The sequence below is a fragment of the Scyliorhinus torazame genome, chromosome 6 (assembly GCF_047496885.1).
Source record: "Scyliorhinus torazame isolate Kashiwa2021f chromosome 6, sScyTor2.1, whole genome shotgun sequence".
NCBI lineage: Eukaryota > Metazoa > Chordata > Chondrichthyes > Carcharhiniformes > Scyliorhinidae > Scyliorhinus > Scyliorhinus torazame.
Genome location: NC_092712.1, coordinates 51189971 through 51209801, shown reverse-complemented (window position 1 = coordinate 51209801; position 19831 = coordinate 51189971). Strand labels below are relative to the sequence as shown.

Here is a 19831-nt window from a genome sequence, read left to right as displayed (position 1 = left end):
ATGCAGCTAGGGGGGGACCTAGCTGGGGGGGAGGGGGGGGCGGAACTGGGTTTTTGCTGCATTGGCCAAAGGGGAGCTGGAGCCTGAAGAGAGAGTCGGGGCGGGGGTCTGTCGCTGGGGGGAACGGAGAGTGCGGGAGGCGCGGGCACGCGGCTGGCCTAGAAAAGGGGATGGCTAATCGGCGGGGGCGGGAAGCCCCTGTTCCGGCTGATAACTTGGAATGTGAGAGGCCTGAACGGGCCGGTCAAGAGGGCCCGTGTGTTCGCGCACCTGAAGGGACTGAAGGCAGATGTGGTTATGCTCCAGGAGATGCATTTGAGGGTGGCAGATCAGGTTAGGCTTATCTGCCACCTAGGGCAGGTTTTCCACTCGGGGTTGGACGCAAAGAATCGAGGAGTGGCAATTTTGGTGGGGAAGCGGGTATCGTTTGAGGCGCTGAACATCGTGGCAGACAATGTTATAGACATGTTATAGAACATACAGTGCAGAAGGAGGCCATTCGGCCCATCAAGTCTGCACCGACCCACTTAAGCCCTCACTTCCACCCTATCCCCATAACCCAATAAACTCTCCTAACCTCTTTGGTCACTAAGGGCAATTTATCATGGCCAATCCACCTAACCTGCACGTCTTTGGACTGTAGGAGGAAACCGGAGCACCCGGAGGAAACCCATGCAGACACGGGGAGAACGTGCAGACTCCGCACAGACAGTGACCCAGCGGGGAATCGAACCTGGGACCCTGGCGCTGTGAAGCCACAGTGCTATCCACTTGTGCTACCGTGCTGCCCTACAATGGAGGTAGGTATGTGATGGTGAGTGGTAAGCTGCAGGGGGTGCGGGTGGTATTAGTGAATGTATATGCCCCGAATTGGGACGTGACCAGGAGCTGGGGGGCCCTACACAAGCTCAACTTGACGAGGTTGGTGGAGCAGATGGAGGAGGAGTTTAAAAGGTGGGATATGCTGCCACTCTCCCTGGCGGGTAGGGTACAGTCGGTGAAGATGACGGTGCTTCCAGTGCCTCCCCATCGTGATCCCTGAGGCCTTTTTTAAACGGGTCAGTAGGAGCATCATGGGATTCGTGTGGGCGACAAAGACCCCGAGGGTGAGAAGGGTGTTTCTGGAGCGGAGTAGGGACAGAGGAGGGTTAGCGTTACCTAATCTGTGTGAGTATTACTGGGCTGCCAATGTGGCGATGATACGCAAGTGGGTAATGGAGGGGGAGGGGGTGGCGTGGAAGAGGCTGGAGATGGCGTCCTGTGTGGGCACGAGTCTGGGAGCGCTGGTGACAGCACCGCTGCCGCTCCCGCCAACGAGGTACACCACGAGTCCTGTGGTGGCGGCGACTTTGAAAATTTGGGGGCAGTGGAGGCGCCACAGGGGTGAGATAGAGGCTTCGGTTTGGTCCCCGATCCGGGAGAACCATCGGTTCGTCCTGGGGAGAATGGATGGAGGGTTCCTGAGCTGGCACAGGGCAGGAATTAGAAGGATGGGGGACCTGTTTTTAGATGGGACGTTTGCGAGCCTTGGGGCGCTGGAGGAAAAATTCGGGCTTCCCTCCGGAAATGCCTTCAGGTACATGCAGGTAAGAGCGCTGTAAGACGGCAGGTGAGGGAGTTCCCGCTGCTTCCAGCACTCAGGATCCAGGATAGGGTGCTCTCAGGGGTGTGGGTTGGAGAGGGCAGGGTCTCGGCGATCTACCAGGAGATGCAGGAGGAGGAGGAGACCTCGGTGGAGGACCTAAAGGGTAAATAGGAGGAGGAACTTGGGGAGGAGATAGACAAGGGTACGTGGGCGGACGCCCTGGGTAGGGTTAATTCTTCCTCCTCTTGCGCCAGGCTTAGCCTGATACAATTTAAGGTTCTTCACAGAGCGCATATGACAGGGGCGAGGCTGAGCAGGTTCTTTGGGGTGGAAGACAGGTGTGGGAGGTGCTCGGGGAGCCCAGCAAATCATACCCATATGTTCTGGGCGTGCCCGGCGCTGGGTGGGTTCTGGAGGGGTATTGCGAGGACGGTGTCTAAGGTGGTGAACAGCCAGGTTAAGCCGAGCTGGGGGTTAGCACTATTTGGGGTATCGGACGAGCTGGGAGTGCAGGAGGCGAAAGAGGCCGGTATTCTGGCCTTTGCGTCCCTGGTAGCCCGGCGGAGGATTCTGCTACAGTGGAAGGATGCGAGGCCCCCGAGCGTGGAAGCCTGGATCAGCGACATGGCAGGGTTCATTAAGTTGGAGAGGGTAAAATTTGCCTTAAGAGGGTCTGTGCAAGGGTTCTTCAGGCGGTGGCAACCGTTCCTGGACTTTCTATCGGGGCATTAGGAGGTGGTCAGCAGCAGCAGCAACCCAGAGGGGGGGGGGGTGTATTTTGTGTTTTCTACTGTGTTTATTATTGCTTAATGGGGGGTTTGTATATTGGGGGGAATTTGTGATGTAGTTGTAAGATGTTTATTTATGTGTTCTTTTTTTTCTTTTTTCTGTGTGTTGAAAATATGTTTAAAAATGCTAGCGCACTCATTGGGGAGACAGGCTAGTTCTCCATACAACAGGTCAATCCCATCTGTGATCCGAGCCAAGCAGGCCTATTCCATCTAACATTTAAAGCCACAGCAGATTGCAGATATTCTCCCTTGAAAGAAGCCTTTATTGAACCAGGAAGTAGCATTTTCAAAGGCTTGGTCACCTAAGTGTTATTGTGTGGGAACTATTAATTGAATTTGACCAATGGGGTTACTGTACATTGGATGTTTCTTGGGAGAAGGGGGTGGGTGTCTCAGTGAGTTCAGGCAATGTAGGTATATTTTGGAAATAAGAGGTAACTTTAGATAAAACAATGTGTTCAGTTATTCATACAATTAAGTGTCATAGTGTATATATTAGACTTTTGTTGTGTGTTTTTTCTTTTTCTTTTATGTTAACAAATATTCTTTGTTAATTGTTCACATAACGACTGGACTGGTTCCTCACTGGGCTGGGCATAGCTTCCTCACATTATCCCAAACAAAAATACACCACGAAGAACCAGAGTTTCAAGTTATCCCCGGGGTTTTGAGACATTCGCAGGTAACGCTTTAGAATCATAGAATTTACAGCGCAGAAGGAGGCCATTCGGCCCATCGAGTCTGCACCGGCCCTTGGAAAGAGCACCCTACTTACACCCACGCCTTCACCCTATCCCCGTAATCCAGTAACCCCACCTCACCTTTTGGACACTAAGTTTTTATGGCCAATCCATCTAACCTGCACAGCTTTGGACTGTGGGAGGAAACCGGAGCACCCGGAGGAAACCCACGCACACACGGGGAGAACGTGTGGACTCCACACAGACAGTCACCCGAGGCTGGAATTGAACCCAGGTCCCTGGAGCTGTGAGGCAGCAGTGCTAACCATTATGCTACCGTGCCGCCCAGCGGAGTTCTTAAAACAATTGGGCTCTTGGCCGGGATTTTAGAAGGCAGATTCCTCCGGGGTGTTTTTAGACGTAAGAATGAGGAAATGTGGAAGCAAGTGAGAACTTGTTATTTAAAAAGGAGACTGCAAAGATGGCTCTTCCTCTGTTCCAGACATATTTGGAAGTAGACCATATGACCTTAGCAAAGTTGAAAAGTGTACGTAAAGCTAAATCGATGGAATTAGCAAATAAATTGGAATCAGGATTATCTCCAGGGCCTAAGAAATCTGAAGTAATTGAAAGCATGGCAATCTATTTAAACATACAAGCAGTGTCAGAGAGACCCAGTACTTCGAGAGGTGGGGAAGTTGAATTAGCTGGAATTGAATTATAAAGAGAAATAAAAACGAAGAAATTAGAAATGCAAGAAAGAGACAAAGAGAGCTTTCTGTCTTGTTGTTGACCCTGGGGTAACACGGATTTCACACGATGCAATTAACTGATCAAGTATACACCAAACGAAGGCGTTGGTTCAATAAAAGATTTATTGAACTCTGGCAACAAAACACACAACTGCCTGTGGGTTGACTCTCTACTACACTAAGTAAACTAAAGCTAACTATCTAGACCAGGCTAGCTCTGATCCGCGTGTTGGAGGTGTTGAATGGTTTGTACACCCTGACTGTCACTATAGCTATCACCAGTGAAAACAGGCAGCGTGCTGATGCCTCGTGTGTTTTATAGGTGTAAGTCCCCCTCTGGTGTCCTGTCTTGTGATTCGTCGTGTTCCGTTCTGTACGTTGATTGGCTCACCTGGGTGTCTGTCACTGCCTACTTTTACCTCATGATGTGCATGGGTGCAGATTATGACACTTTCCAAAAGGAACCGGGAGAAAGTGAGAGCTTTGGAAATGCAGAAGTTAGCACTGGCAGAAAGAGAAAAGGATAAAGAGGGAATTTAAAGACTTGATACCTGGAATGATAAGGAGTCATGTGGAGGAACAACCAGTTAAAACTGCAAGACACAGGATAATTATAAGTTAGTATTCTGGGGATTACACAGAAAGCCGGTTGGAGTTATAATCTTAAAATGGGAAAAGAGGCTGGCGAAAAGGAGCAGCAGGTAGGATTTATACTCAGAGTAAAAAAACAAACAATAGGAATGAAAATATGTGCACAAATGGTACAGGGACAGAATGGCTGATGTACTTGCGTTTTAAATAAATAAATAATAAGTAAAATAAATAAACGGGTGCAATTTTTGTGATTGAGATACATTTATTTTACTGGACGTAAGCACATTAATCACAAACAAATTGTCATTTGGGAGGGCAGAAAATCCAGCTTCCTCTTAAAGCCAGCCTGTAGCTCTTAAAGGGAAAGTTCGGTATTCAGTGTTATTTGGTAGACAACATCACTGAGGCAGCAGTCAGAATAGCAATGGTGCCAGGAAACTGAAACTTCAAATACTGCCCTGTATGGACCTTTCAGGGTGCAAGTTAGAACCAGGAGGCAGGTCCTCTTCTTCTGTGAATCGGTGATGGATGCCCCAAATGCAGCCGGGAGAGGTGGCCGGGCAGGCCACTAGCAGGAACATAGTACCTTGGAAATTGTCCAGAACAGTTTTTTCCTGGTCTTCGCATCGTCTTAACCTTCAACAAGGCCCCAGCCCATCCTCCCCTCTCCCACTTTACAACCCGTCAACAAAGCACACACTACCCCTGCCGCTCTTGCAGGGGAAACTGTTATAGAATCGGAGTAAGGCCTGAAAAAGACAGGAAGGAGTGCCACCATGTTACAGATTTTGACCTGGATGGAGGATGCCACTGAAATAATCTGCACGGGACACACATGGCAGGGACGATTGTTTTCTCTGTGTGGCTCGAAGAGTATGAGCTCCCCCGCTAACTACGAGGCTGCTAACCGTGCTTGTATAAAAGGTCAGCCAGTCAGGAACCGACTGACACTGAGAGAGGAGCCCGTGAGGTATAACCGGGCCTCATGTAAATAAAAAAATCTTATTTTGTTTACACATTGGACTCCCTTCACCTTTATTAAAACCACCATCAATTTCATAAGCAGATGGAGTACTGGATGTGGCTGCTTTGGAGGATGACACCTCACATACGCAGGCAGCAACATCATCACTTCTGGATTCCACTAGTCTGCTCAATGATGGTTCTCACTCATCCATAGCTCTGACTATAATGTGGGTCGATCGTCATGGGTGAGTTACTGAGTGCAATTAGGATAAATGATTTTGTGTGCAATATTCCCTTACCCCCGCCCCCCCCCCCCCCTCCAAAATCCCCAAACCTCTCATAATAATAATAATCTTTACTGCAATGAACTTACTGTGAATAGCCCCTAGTCGCCACACTCCGGCGCCTGTTCAGGTACACTGAGGGAGAATTCAGAATGTCCAATTCACCTAACAAGCATGTCTTTCGGCACTTGTGGGAGGAAACCGGAGCACCCGGAGGAAACCCACGTAGACACGGGGAAAATGTGCAGACTCCGCACAGACAGTGACCCAAGCCGGGAATCGAACCTGGGGCCCTGGCGCTGTGAAGCAACAGTGCTAACCACTGTGCTACTGTGCGCTCATAGGCACAGAGGCGGGGAGGGGATGGAGGAATGGCACAGGATGACAGTGTCATGGCAGCTACCAGGAAAGCTGGCAGTGACCTGCAGGATGCACTGCTCTTATTACACACCAGTTGGATGTTAATGGAGTGGAATCATTTGTGATTCACGCATATCATGGACCCATTTAACGTTATCACATTGTTGCAATCAACAAGGCTGCCAGACCTGGTCATCCTCTACAAACTCATAACCTCTTTATGGGTGTCCAGGGAGGGGAATGTAATGTAAGTGTTTGACATCAGTCACCTGGTAAATGGTAGTCGGAACTGCAGACTGGGTTGATGCTGCTGATATTCCTGTTGTAGCCCGGAAGGAGCCAGAGGCAAAAATGTTAAGAAAGTCAACAAAGTGGAGCAGGACAACCAGGTGGACAGAGCGACGCTGAAAAATAAATATTTTTGGCAGCTGACGAATGTGCAAGTTCCAAAAGACATTCAGAATTCAAATGGTTAACTTGCACTGTTTCATTTCAGTGATGCGTGGCAGTCTGACCCTGGGCCTGTCCCCACTGCTATCATTTTCCGGCCATAGGTGGGATAGGTGTGGTCGCTGGCGATCCTGGAAGTTGGAGGAAGTAACCATCAGGGCCCTGAGCCAGTAGTAGGCCGCAAATCCCGTACCTTTCTGACATTCCACCCGATTTCAGCTGAGGTCATGGAAGAGAATTCTATCCTCAATTCCACTCCTCCTCACTTTATTTAACATCTTTGGGCAGCACGGTAGCACAGGGGGTAGCACAGTAGCACAGTGTTTAGCATTGTGGCTTCACAGCGCCAGGGTCCCAGGTTTGATTACCCGCTGGGTCACTGTCTGTGAGGAGTCTGCATGTTCTCCCCGTGTGTGCGTGGGTTTCCTCCGGGTGCTCCGGTTTCCCCCCACAGTCCAAAGATGTGCAGGTTAGGTGGATTGGCCATGACAAATTGCCCTTAGTGACCAAAAAAGGTGAGGAGGGGGTTTTGGGTTATGGGGATAGGGTGGAAGTGAGGGCTTAAGTGGGTCGGTGCAGAACCGATGGGCCGAATGGCCTCCTTCTGCACTGTATGTTCTATGTTACGTTGTTCTATTTCCGACATTGCAACAACAGGGACTAAACTTCAAACGTACTTCAATGGTTGTATAGAGCTTCTGGCCATCCTGAGATCATGAAAGGTGGTGCATAAATGCAAGTTCTTTCTGGGAGCCTGGAAAAGGATCAAGTGAGGCATACATGAATGCCAACGGCTTTCAAATTATTGAGCAAGGAGACTAAGCCAGCTGAATGACATTTGTTCAGGTCTGAAAAGGGATGAGAAAGATTTGTTGCCAAAATAGTTGGGAAACTGCTCTTCACAGACCTTGAGCATGGGCCTGAACGACAAGTTGACCTGGATGGGCTGTCAGGGCTTTCCCATTCTTATTTCATTACTAAAACGTACAACTGATATGTCGCCTGAATTTATGGGGCTGAGAATTTAGGACTGGGATGGAGGAAAGTTTCTTCACTCAAAGTGTTGCGAATCTTTCGAAATTCCCTTACGCCAGGGAATTGTGAGTGCTCCATTGGTGAATATACTTAAGGCTGGGATTGATAGATTTCTGGGGGGTGGGATTTCCTAGCCCCGCCCACCACCGGGATCATCTGGTTCTGCTGAAAATCAATGGATTTTTGGCTGGGTCACCGAATCTCCCCAGCAGGGCCAGAAAATGCCGGAATTGGTCTGTTAAGAATTAAGGGATATGGGGAGCGGGCAGGAAAATGGAATTCATAGAATCATAGAATTTACAGTGCAGAAGCAGGTCATTCAGCCCATTGAGTCTGCACCAGCCATTGGAAAGCGCACCCTACTTAAGCCCACACCTCCACCCTATCGCCATAACCCAGTAACCCCACCTAACCTTTTGGACACTAAGGGGCATTTAGCATGCCCAACCCACCTAACCTGCACATCTTTGGCCTGTGGGGGGGAAACCGGAGCACCCGGAGGAAACCCACGCAGAGACGGGGAGAACATGCAAACTCCACACAGACAGTCACCCGAGGCCGGAATTGAACACATGTCCCTGGCGCTCGAGGCAGCAGTGCTAACCACTGTGCCACCCATCATGTTGAATGGTGGAGCAGGCTCGAGGGACCATGTGGTCTTTCTTGCTTCAATCTCCTCTGCTCTTGTACACCATTGATTCCGGTGTGATTTACAGTGTTATAGTTCTGTATGGGTCTCAGAGTTAAGGGAAAATAATTCCACTCTGTTAAAGACTTGCATATTCATCTTGGGTGTCGGGAGATACAGGTTAGTGGCGATATCAACACAAAATAAAATCTAAGATCCAAATTAATCCTGCAGTGAAATGAAACATTTGAGATACAACACATGAGCTGCCACACAAAAGAAAGCCGTGAGGGCGAGCATTAAAGTCCTTAATCCGAAGCCGCATGAAACATGATATGACAATGAAAAGCAAATATTAATAGGATGCAGGTCAGCACCCTTGTCTGTCAGTCAACAAATTATTTCAAAACACTCCAGAATATAAATAAGATACGAGCACAGATTCTGACCCAGCCTCAGATTTTTATTACCGGTGATAGATGCCCAAGATTATAGAGCTCAATAAATGCCAGAATGGGAGATAATGTATTGTTTAATGTAACGTCAGTGACTATTTTTTATCCCTGGGTTCAAGGACATATTGCATTATTTAAATGAGCAGGAAAAATATTCCGCTCTGGATTTTGACATGTGACAGCTTTTTGAAAGTCCACAAACTCTAATAAATCACATTGGCAAACGCATCCCTTACTTTTTAATTTACTGGTTTACACCGATTCACTCACTAAGGCAACTGTGGTTAGCACTGCTGCCTCGCAGCGCCAAGGACCCGGGTTTGATTCCGATCGCGGGTGACTGACTGTGTGGAGTTTTCACGTTCTCCCGTGTCTGCGCGGGTTTCCTCAGGGTGCTCCGCTTTCCTCCCACAGTCCAGAGGTGTGCGGGTTAGGTGGATTGGGCCGTGCTAAATTGCCATTTAGTGTCCAAAAGGTTAGGGCACGGGATAGGGTGGGGGAGTGGGCCGAGGTGGCGTGCTCTTTCAGAGGGTCGGTGCAGACTCGATGGGCCGAATGGCTGGCTTCTGCACTGTAGGGATTCCTTTAATTTAAGGAAGGAGCTGGCATCTGGGTTATCAACTTTTACCATCTTTAAATGCATTCCAGATCATGACGACTCAAATACATTTGCCCTCAACTCGCCTGTGGTTCTTCTGCATTAAATTTATACCCTCTGATCACTGGCCCTCCTGCCAGTCAGAGCAGTTTCCTCCTATCAACTATCAAAATCCTTTTGATGGGTTACATCGCCCCTTAATCTTCTCTGCTCCAAGGAGGACAATTCCAGCTTCTCTCGCCTATCCAAATAACTGAAATCCTTCCAACCTAGTAAATCGCTGCCTCCAGGCTTCGACAAGTGCTGTGTGCATGATTGGGTGCAATACTCGAGTTAATCAGTGATTTATAAAGGGTTTACCATCACCTCCTTGCTTTCTTAATCTACACGTCTGTTTCTAAAGCCAAGGATCTTGTGTGCTTTTTTTTTAACAGCCTTCTCAGCTTGTCCTGCTACCTTTGGAGATGGAGAGGCACGAACCCCCAGGGCCTCCCTGCTCAACACCCCCTTTAAAATTGCACAATTTAGTTTATCTTGCCACTTCTTAGTCCACCAACCAAAAGCACTTCGCTCTTCCCCTTGGCCTTATTCATTTCAAGCAGCTTTCTGAGAGCAGTTTTTATAATCCTCAACAAAATTAAATAAAATCAGATCCTGCTATAAAAATCCAAACTACCCAGGGGAACCAGCAACGCCAACACGACCCAAAGTAAAAGCGGATGATGAAAAGTGGGTTTCTACAGGAATCATGTTAACTCATAGTTATTCACAGAATTATTTCTCCCTTCAACAGTCTGGTGTACAGGTTCACAAGTGTCAAATAATTGACCATTACTCATGTATGTCCCTCTGACAAAAGATCGGCAGAGTAGTTTATTATAGGAATATCACACTTTGGCCTGATTTTTCCTGCCCTCACACAATGTTCATATAGAGTTTTGATAAGTGTTAGTGGATGGCAATGAGTAATTGGAGCGCTTGCTCCAAGGCAGGGAGAGACCAGCAGTTTTAGCTCGCTGATCGCGATAAGAGTCCAGGATCCTACTGACTTGTGTAGCCCACATGCTCAGGGCATAACCCACACCGCGCGCCACTGGGGAAAGTTGACAGTCCAGGTCTAATTCAAATCAACATCGAATTCAACAACTTCAGATGATTAGCTCCCCCTTGTTTTCATCCCATTTCATTTTAACTGTCTTTTACCATTTCTTTCTTCCTTGTCTTTCTTTAGATATATTTCCCCCCTACCTTATCCCCCTTTCCTTACCTTTTCTCTGGTAGCCATGATGTGGAGATGCCGGCGTTGGACTGGGGTGAGCACAGTACGAAGTCATACAACACCAGGTTAAAGTCCAACAGGTTTGTTTCGATGTCACTAGCTTTCGGAGCGCTGCTCCTTCCTCAGGTGAATGAAGAGGTCTGTTCCAGAAACACATATATAGACAAATTCAAAGATGCCAAACAATGCTTGGAATGCGAGCATTAGCAGGTGATTAAACCTTTACAGATCCAGAGATGGGGTAACCCCAGGTTAAAGAGGTGTGAATTGTACCAAGCCAGGACAGTTGGTAGGATTTTGCAGGCCAGATGGTGGGGGATGAATGTAATGCGACATGAATCCCAGGTCCCGGTTGAGGCCGCACTCATGTGTGCGGAACTTGGCTATAAGTTTCTGCTCGGCGATTCTGCGTTGCCGCGCGTCCTGAAAGCCGCCTTGGAGCTTACCCGGAGATCAGAGGCTGAATGCCCTTGACTGCTGAAGTGTTCCCCAGCTGGAAGGGAACATTCCTGCCTGGTGATTGTTGCGCGATGTCCGTTCATTCGTTGTCGCAGCATCTGCATGGTCTCGCCAATGTACCACGCTTCGGGACATCCTTTCCTGCAGCGTATGAGGTAGACAACGTTGGCCGAGTCGCACGAGTATGTACCGCGTACCTGGTGGGTGGTGTTCTCACGTGTAATAGTGGTATCCATGTCGATGATCTGGCACGTCTTGCAGAGATTGCCATGACAGGGTTGTGTGGTGTCGTGGTCACTGTTCTGAAGACTGGGTAGTTTGCTGCAAACAATGGTTCGTTTGAGGTTGCGCGGTTGTTTGAAGGCAAGTAGTGGGAGTGTGGAGATGACCTTGGCGAGATGTTCATCGTCATCAATGACGTGTTGAAGGCTGTGAAGAAGATGACGTAGTTTCTCTGCTCCGGGGAAGTACTGGACGACGAAGGGTATTCTGTCGGTTGTGTCCCATGTTTGTCTTCTGAGGAGGTCGGTCCGGTTTTTCGCTGTGGCGCGTTGGAACTGTCGATCGATGAGTCGAGTGCCATATCCCGTTCGTACGAGGGCATCTTTCAACGTCTGTAGATGTCTGTTACGCTCCTCCTCGTCTGAGCAGATCCTGTGTATACGGAGCGCTTGTCCATAGGGGATGGCTTCTTTAATGTGTTTAGGGTGGAAGCTGGAGAAGTGGAGCATCATGAGGTTATCCGTAGGTTTGCGGTAAAGCGAAGTGCTGAGGTGACCGTCCTTGATGGAGACGAGTGTGTCCAAGAATACAACTGATTTTGGAGAGTAGTCCATGGTGAGTCTGATGGTTGGATGGAACTTATTAATGTCATTGTGTAGTCGTTTCAGTGATTCTTCGCCGTGGGCCCAAAGGAAAAAAATGTCATTGATGTATCTGGTGTATAACATCGGTTGAAGGTCCTGTGCGGTGAGTAGGTCCTGTTCAAACTTGTGCATGAAGATGTTGGCGTATTGGGGTGCGAATTTGGTCCCCATGGCTGTTCCGTGCGTCTGGATGAGGAACTTGTTGTCGAAGGTGAAGACGTTGTGATCCAGAATGAAGCGGATGAGTTGCAGAATTGCGTCTGGAGATTGGCAGTTGTCGGTGTTGAGTACTGAGGCTGTTGCAGCAATGCCGTCGTCATGGGGGATGCTGGTGTAGAGTGCCGCGACGTCCATTGTGACGAGGAATATTCCTGGTTCAACTGGTCCATGGGTGCTGAGTTTCTGTAGGAAGTCCGTCGTGTCGCGACAGAAGCTGGGTGTACCTTGTACGATGGGTTTCAAGATGCCCTCGATGTAGCCAGAGAGGTTCTCACACAGGGTCCCATTGCCTGAAACGATAGGGCGGCCTGGTGTGTTGGCCTTATGTATTTTCAGCAGGCAGTAGAGATCTCCAATGCGGGGAGTACGTGGGATGAGAGCACGTAGGGTGCTCTGAAGATCTGGATCCAAGGTCTTGATCAGTCTGTTAAGTTGGCGGATGTGTTCCTTGGTCGGATCTGCGGGTAACTGTCTGTAGTGTTCTTGGTTGTTCAGTTGTCGGTATACTTCTTTGCAGTAGTCCGTTCTGTTCAGTACGACAGTGGCCCCCCCTTTGTCTGCTGGTTTGATGACGATGCTGTGGTTGGTCTTGAGAGCGCGGATGGCATTGCGTTGTGCTTGGGTGACGTTCGGGGCTGTCTTGTGAATGCGACTGATGAATCTGGCATTGACGCGACTCCTGACGGCTTGAGCATACATGTCGAGTCTAGGGCAGCGACCTTCCGGAGGGGTCCAATTCGACTCTTTCCTCTTCGGTTGCCGCACCGCAGATCTCTCGGTCTGCTGTTCCGGTTCATTGGTAGTCTGCTTAGGTTCGCTGTTGGCCTCTTGGGGTCTGTGGAAGAATTCCCGGAGCCTCATTCGCCTGATGAATTCCTCCGTGTCTGCCGCAAGACTGATGGGGTCCATTTTGGCGGTGGTGCAGAAATTGAGCCCCCTGCTGAGGACTTCGATTTCGTCTGGTTGAAGGGTGTAGTCTGACAAGTTGACAATAGATTTCCCTGTATTGTTTTCTACTGTGACACTGGGGGTGGCTTGGTTGCTGCCGGTGGTGATGCCAAGTTTCTCAAGCTTTCAGTTCTTGGTATGCATATAGGTGGCATAGTATTGTTGTCTCATCTGTTTGGCGGTGTTCCGCAGCTGGTCTGCTGCATCCTGAGCGCAAGTTGAGAATATGGCCTCTATCTTGGTTTCCAGGTTGCGTCGTCTGCTGTAGAGCTGGCGGACGAGGTGGTTGAGGAGTGTGAGAGAGGTGCGACGGCAGAGTCACTCAGCGAAGTCTGTGTTGTAGGTCGACTTGAGTGGGTTTGTGATCTGTAGCCCTTTCGGGATCTTGTCTGCTTTCTTGCATCTTTGTAGAAACTTAATGTCAGTGTCTATATGCGCGATTTGTCTATATATGTGTTTCTGGAACAGACCTCTTCATTCACCTGAGGAAGGAGCAGCGCTCCGAAAGCTAGTGACATCGAAACAAACCTGTTGGACTTTAACCTGGTGTTGTAAGACTTCGTACTGTGCTTACCTTTTCTCCCCTTTGCTTCCCCCTTCCCCTCCCCCAACATCTACATCTGTCACAGTTTACCTTCTGATGTTAGTTTATCTGCTGTTTGGCCCTTCACACCTTTTGTTCTCTCTGGGCTCTGCCATTAGCACTCTTCCCCCTTGGCTTCTGTGGCTATTAGCACTCTGTGTGTGGTGATATGCATCACTGTAAATACACAAGGGGTTAATGTAAATACACTGGGACTAAATAATCACTAGAGGGAGCACCAGAGACATCATGACACACAGACATTCAACCAATAGGTCAGTAAGATAGGACATGACCAATGGGCAGTCAAGACACACCCAAAGGTGACACTACCACAAAGGGGCTATCCATATAAAAGGACAGGGCACACATGCTCTTTCTTTTTCCATAGGCGACATTCAGAGAGACAGGGGCAGATCAGGAAGCATCACACCCACCGCATAGATTAGAACAGACTGGTTAGTTAGATCAAGTTACTGTAGTAAGATTAGCAGGAGAATCGAACCCAAGTAGGAGAATTGTTAACTGTTCAATAAATGTGTTAAATCTATCTCCAAGTCTGAACCTTCTTTTGTCAGAGCATACATCAAGGAAGCAGCTTATGCTACGTGAAGAAGGATAACACAACACTGTGCCCTTGTTTTTTGTTGCTATGGCTCATCTTTCATTCTCTCACTCCACAGTATAAACATTTTCCACTTTCTAAGTCTTTTAGCTTTGACAAAGGGCCATCTGGACTCAAAATGTTAGTTTTTTTCTCTCCCTACAGATGCTGCCAGACCTGCTGAGATTTTCCAGCATTTTCTCTTTGAGTCCAGATCTAATCCTGTCCAGATCTTTGAGGAAGAGTCACCCAAACACGAAACATTGGCTCCGTTCTCACTCCACAGATACTGTCAGACCTGCTGAGATTTCCAGAATTTTCTGTTTTAGTCCAGGTCTAGTTAGAATTGTTGGGTTATTTAGCACATTTGGCTAGTACAGAGAGAGGCTTTGGAGAGGGTGTAGAAGAGATTTACCAGGATGTTGCCTGGTATGTAGGGCATTAGCTATGAGGAGAGGTTGGATAAACGTGGTTTGTTCTGACTGGAGCAGTGGAGGTTGAGAGGTGACCTGATAGAAGTCTCCAAAATTATGAGGGGCTTGGACACAGTGGATAGTCAGAAGCTTTTTTCCAGGGTGGAGGGGTCAATTACTCGGGGACATAGGTTTAAGGTGCGAGGGGCAAAGTTTAGAGGAGATGTGCGAGGCACGTTTTGTACACAGGGGATAGTGGGTGCCTGGAACTCGCTGCCAGAAGAGGTGGTGGAAGCAGGGATGATAGTGACGTTTAAGGGGCGTCTTGACAAATATATGAATAGGACGGGAATAGAGGGATATGGACTTTGGAAATGTAGAATATTTTAGTTGAGACGGGCAGCATGTTCGGCGCAGGCTTGGAGGACCAAAGGAATGTTCCAGTGCTATACTTTTCTTTGATATGGAAATGCCCAGGCGTTGGACTGGGGTGGACACAGTAAGAAGTCTTGCAACACCAGGTTAAAGTCCAACAGGTTTATTTCGAATCATGAGCTTTCAGAGCGTAGCTCCTTCAGCAGGTGTGTAATGAAGGAGCTACGCTCTGAAAGCTTGTGATTCCAAATAAGCCTGTTGTACTTTAACCTGGTGTTGTAAGACTTCTTACTATACTTTTCTTTGTTCTTTATTCTTTGTTCTTTTCAATATCATGTACGAGGGAAAAAGCTTGTGTGTGAGTATGGGTGTGACTAGTTTGTTAAACAGCTAGACAGCAACGGTCAAAATATCAATCAAGGAAGAATGAAGGCAAGTTGAAATGGTAATGAACAGGGGGCCAGTGAAGTAGCTTGACTAAGAATTGATGTTAGGCAGATAAGAGAAGTGCTTTTAAAGTTGACTGTTGAATTTCAAAGGAAACATATACATTTGGGAGATCGTAAATGTGTGACTCAAAGTAGTAAGTTTACTTTATAAGTACAGGAGCCATAAAGTAATTAAAAAGGTTGATAAATTCTGAGAAGGAAACTTTTGAAGGATTGTAGAAACAATACAGTGGAAAATCAAAGGGGAAAAATATTTAATGTGAGGCTGAAGACTTCGCTGTGACTGTGAGATTTTGAACAAAATAGTATGTATTAAAGCCAAATGTGTTAATACCAGTTTTGCGACCAACTTCAGAGTTTGTATAAGATTTCCCCAAAGAGCAGTTGGGCATTGTGTTGTGATATTACTGGAATTTATAGATTTAAAAATATATAAGGACTGTTGCCATCTAAAGGGGGCTTTAGCTCTGAGTTTCTTTAATCCAATATCATTTAGGTAATGATTGTAACTTTCTGTTAAGTGTGTAAAAGTGTCCTTGTGACTTTAAATGTTCTTTTCTTTTTTCTTTATTTTAAATTTAATATTTAAGATCATCACAAGTGGTATGCAATTTATTCATCTTGACTTCAGATGACTCCGCTTGGTATATAAATTGCAAATCATTGTGGCAGCTTGTTCCAAGTTCTCTTTGGCATTTGGGCAGCATGGCACTTAGCATGTACCATGCCACAGCAAATGTAATTGAGTGCTCCTTCAACTTGCTAAGGCATCCTGTAAAGGGTCTGTCAATCAAGCTTTCACAGAGAGCAGGATCCAAAATGAAGAGGAAACACGAGATTAAAATCCAATTTCTTCCTGTGTCATTGTTCCTCCAACCCCTCCCTGTACACAAACGACATTGCCATCTTCTGCTCAGATCTGCTGTCGTTGTGCAGACTGATGAGCATCAGCGACAGTTCAAACTGGCCTCGGGAACCAAGGTAAACCACGGCAAGGGAGAGGCCAATATCTTTGGAAACTGGGCGATCTGACCCTTTGTCCCCCTTCACTGTCGGTCAAACCACCTAAAGGGATATGGTTCTGGGGGACCGGGACATGCACAAGAATCTGGATGGAATGAGTAGCTATGGTTAAACAAAAACTGTGCATGTGGGAGTGACGTTCCTTGTCCATTGTGGGTAAGGGCCCGGCCATCAGACATAAGGCACTCTTGGCATTGGTGTACAAGATGCAGGTGTGACCCATGCCCCACTCTTACGCTATGGTCATCACCTGAGTCATCTTCCGCTTTACCTGGAGGTTGAAAATGGACCATGTTTGCAGGTACACAATCTACACACCTCTAGATAAAGGGGGGAAAAACATGCCCAAATCACCCTCATCTTGATGGTCACCTTTGTGTGTAGCTGCATCAAGCTGGACCTTCGATATGTAGACACTAAGTTCCACTGTGTGATGAGGTTCTACCTGTCCCCAGTGTTGCAAAGGATGGGTCTGGCTACTTTGCCATGAATGGTTCAAGAAGTTGGACCATGCCACGCACATGTCTCTCATGGAAAAACGTATACAGAAAAACACCTTTTTTTAAGTACCCAATTATTTTGTTTTCCAATTAAGGGGCAATTTAGCATGGCCAATCCACCTAACCTGCACATCTTTGGGTTGTGGGGGTGAAATTCACGCAGACACGGGGAGAATGTGGAAACTCCACATGGACCCAGGGCTGGGATTCGAACCCAGGTCCTCAGCAGCGCAGTCCCAGTGCTAACCACTGTGGCACGTGCAGCCCCAGAAAAACACCTTTGACCACAAGTCATAGATAGTGGTCTGCATGAAACATCGTAGAGGCTCTGTGCGAAAAGGAGGTGGTCGATCCTGTCGGGGGGGTTCCTTTGGCAGAATGACTCCTCATCAGAGTTTTAAACCAGCAGCAAGACATAGCTTGCTGGTGTCGAGAAAGGCTAACCCCATCAGACCCTTCCTATATGCCTGGAGTCCCATCCCCTCCACACATTGCCCACAAGGTGGCTGTGAGGGGAAAAGATTGTTGTTCACCTCCTCCTGGAATGTGCCTTTGCACAAAAAAATCTGGAAACATATGCAGTGTTTTTTTTTGTCGAGCTTCATCCTGAGCATCTCCATGATGCAGGACTCTAGAACATAGAAAAATACAGCACAGAACAGGCCCTTCGGCCCACGATGTTGTGCCGAACCTTTGTCCTAGATTAATCATAGATTATCATAGAATTTACAGTGCAGAAGGAGGCCATTCGGCCCATTGAGTCTGCACTGCCTCTTGGAAAGAGCACCCTACCCAAGGTCAACACCTCCACCCTATCCCCACAACCCAGCAACCCCACCCAACACTAAGGACAATTTTGGACACTAAGGGCAATTTTATCATGGTCAATCCACCTAACCTGCACATCTTTGGACTGTGGGAGGAAACCGGAGCACCCGGAGGAAACCCACGCACACACGGGGAGGACGTGCAGACTCCGCACAGACAGTGACCTAAGCCGGAATCGAACCAGGGACCCTCATCCTTCTCCGTTCTAATGAGAAAAGGCATAGCACCCTCAACCTTTCCTCGTAAGACCTACTCTCCATTCCAGGCAACATCCTGGTAAATCTTATTTGCACCTTTTCCAAAGCTTCCACATCCTTCCTAAAATGAGGCGACCAGAACTGTACACAGTACTCCAAATGTGGCCTTACCAAAGTTTTGTACAGCTGCATCATCACCTCACGGCTCTTAAATTCAATCCCTCTGTTAATGAACACTAGCACACCATAGGCCTTCTTCACAGCTCTATCCACTTGAGTGGCAACTTTCAAAGATGTATGAACATAGACCCAAGATCTCTCTGCTCCTCCACATTGCCAAGAACTCTACCGTTAACCCTGTATTCCGCATTCATATTTGTCCTTCCAAAATGGACAACCTCACACTTTTCAGGGTTAAACTCCATCTGCCACTTCTCAGCCCAGCTCTGCATCCTATCTATATCTCTTTGCAGCCGACAACAGCTCTCCTCACTATCCACAACTCCACACACACTGTGCACACTGGGCTAAATCGCTGGCTTTTAAAGCAGACCAAGGCAGGCTAGCAGCATGGTTCGATTCCCGGACCAGCCTCTCCGAACAGGCGCCGGAATGTGGTGACTCGGGGCTTTTCACAGTAACTTCATTTGAAGCCTACTTGTGACAATAAGCGATTTTCATTTCATTTTCATTTCAATCATCGTATCGTCTGCAGATTTACTGACTCACCCTTCAACTCCCTCATCCAAATCATTAATGAAAATCACAAACAGCAGAGGACCCAGAACTGATCCCTGCGGTACGCCACTGGTAACTGGGATCCAGGCTGAATATTTGCCATCCACCACCACTCTCTGACTTCTATCGGTTAGCCAGTTCGTTATCCAACTGGCCAAATTTCCCACTATCCCATGCCTCCTTACTTTCTGCATAAGCCTACCATGGGGAACCTTATCAAATGCCTTACTAAAATCCATGTACACTACATCCACTGCTTTACCTTCATCCACATGCTTGGTCACCTCCTCAAAGAATTCAATAAGACTTGTAAGGCAAGACCTACCCCTCACAAATCCGTGCTGACTATCCCTAATCAAGCAGTGTCTTTCCAGATGCTCAGAAATCCTATCCTTCAGCACCCTTTCCATTACTTTGCCTACCACCGAAGTAAGACTAACTGGCCTGTAATTCCCAGGGTTACCCCTAGTCCCTTTTTTGAACAGGGGCACAACATTCGCCACTCTCCAATCCCCTGGTACCACCCCTGTTGACAGTGAGGACGAAGATCATTGCCAACGGCTCTGCAATTTCATCTCTTGCTTCCCATAGAATCCTTGGATATATCCCGTAAGGCCCGGGGGACCTGTCTATTCTCAAGTTTTTCAAAATGCCCAACACATCTTCCTTCCTAACAAGTATTTCCTCGAGCTTACCAGTCTGTTTCACACTGTCCTCTCCAACAATATGGCCCCTCGCATTTGTAAATACTGAAGAAAAGTACTCGTTCAAGACCTCTCCTATCTCTTCAGACGCAATATACAATCTCCCGCTACTGTCCTTGATCGGACCTACCCTCGCTCTAGTCATTCTCATATTTCTCACATATGTGTAAAAGGCCTTGGGGTTTTCCTTGATCCTACCCGCCAAAGATTGTTCATGCCCTCTCTTAGCTCTCCTAATCCCTTTCTTCAGTTCCCTCCTGGCTATCTTGTATCCCTCCAGCGCCATGTCTGAACCTTGTGTCCTCAGCCTTACATAAGTCTCCTTCTTCCTCTTAACAAGATATTCAACCTCTCTTGTCAACCATGGTTCCCTCACTCGACCATCACTTCCCTGCTTGACAGGGACATACATATCAAGGACACGTACCTATTCCTTGAACAAGTTCCACATTTCACTTGTGTCCTTCC

General features: G+C 47.7%; 1 long non-coding RNA gene across 1 annotated transcript in view; it reads left to right on the top strand.

The window, feature by feature from the left end:
• Positions 1 to 19831, top strand: part of LOC140424784 (uncharacterized) — a 91662-nt gene that overhangs the window by 54116 nt on the left and 17715 nt on the right. The window contains exon 2 of the long non-coding RNA XR_011947689.1: positions 644 to 800. This is a non-coding gene — a long non-coding RNA (uncharacterized lncRNA). The remainder of the gene's footprint in view (positions 1 to 643; positions 801 to 19831) is intronic.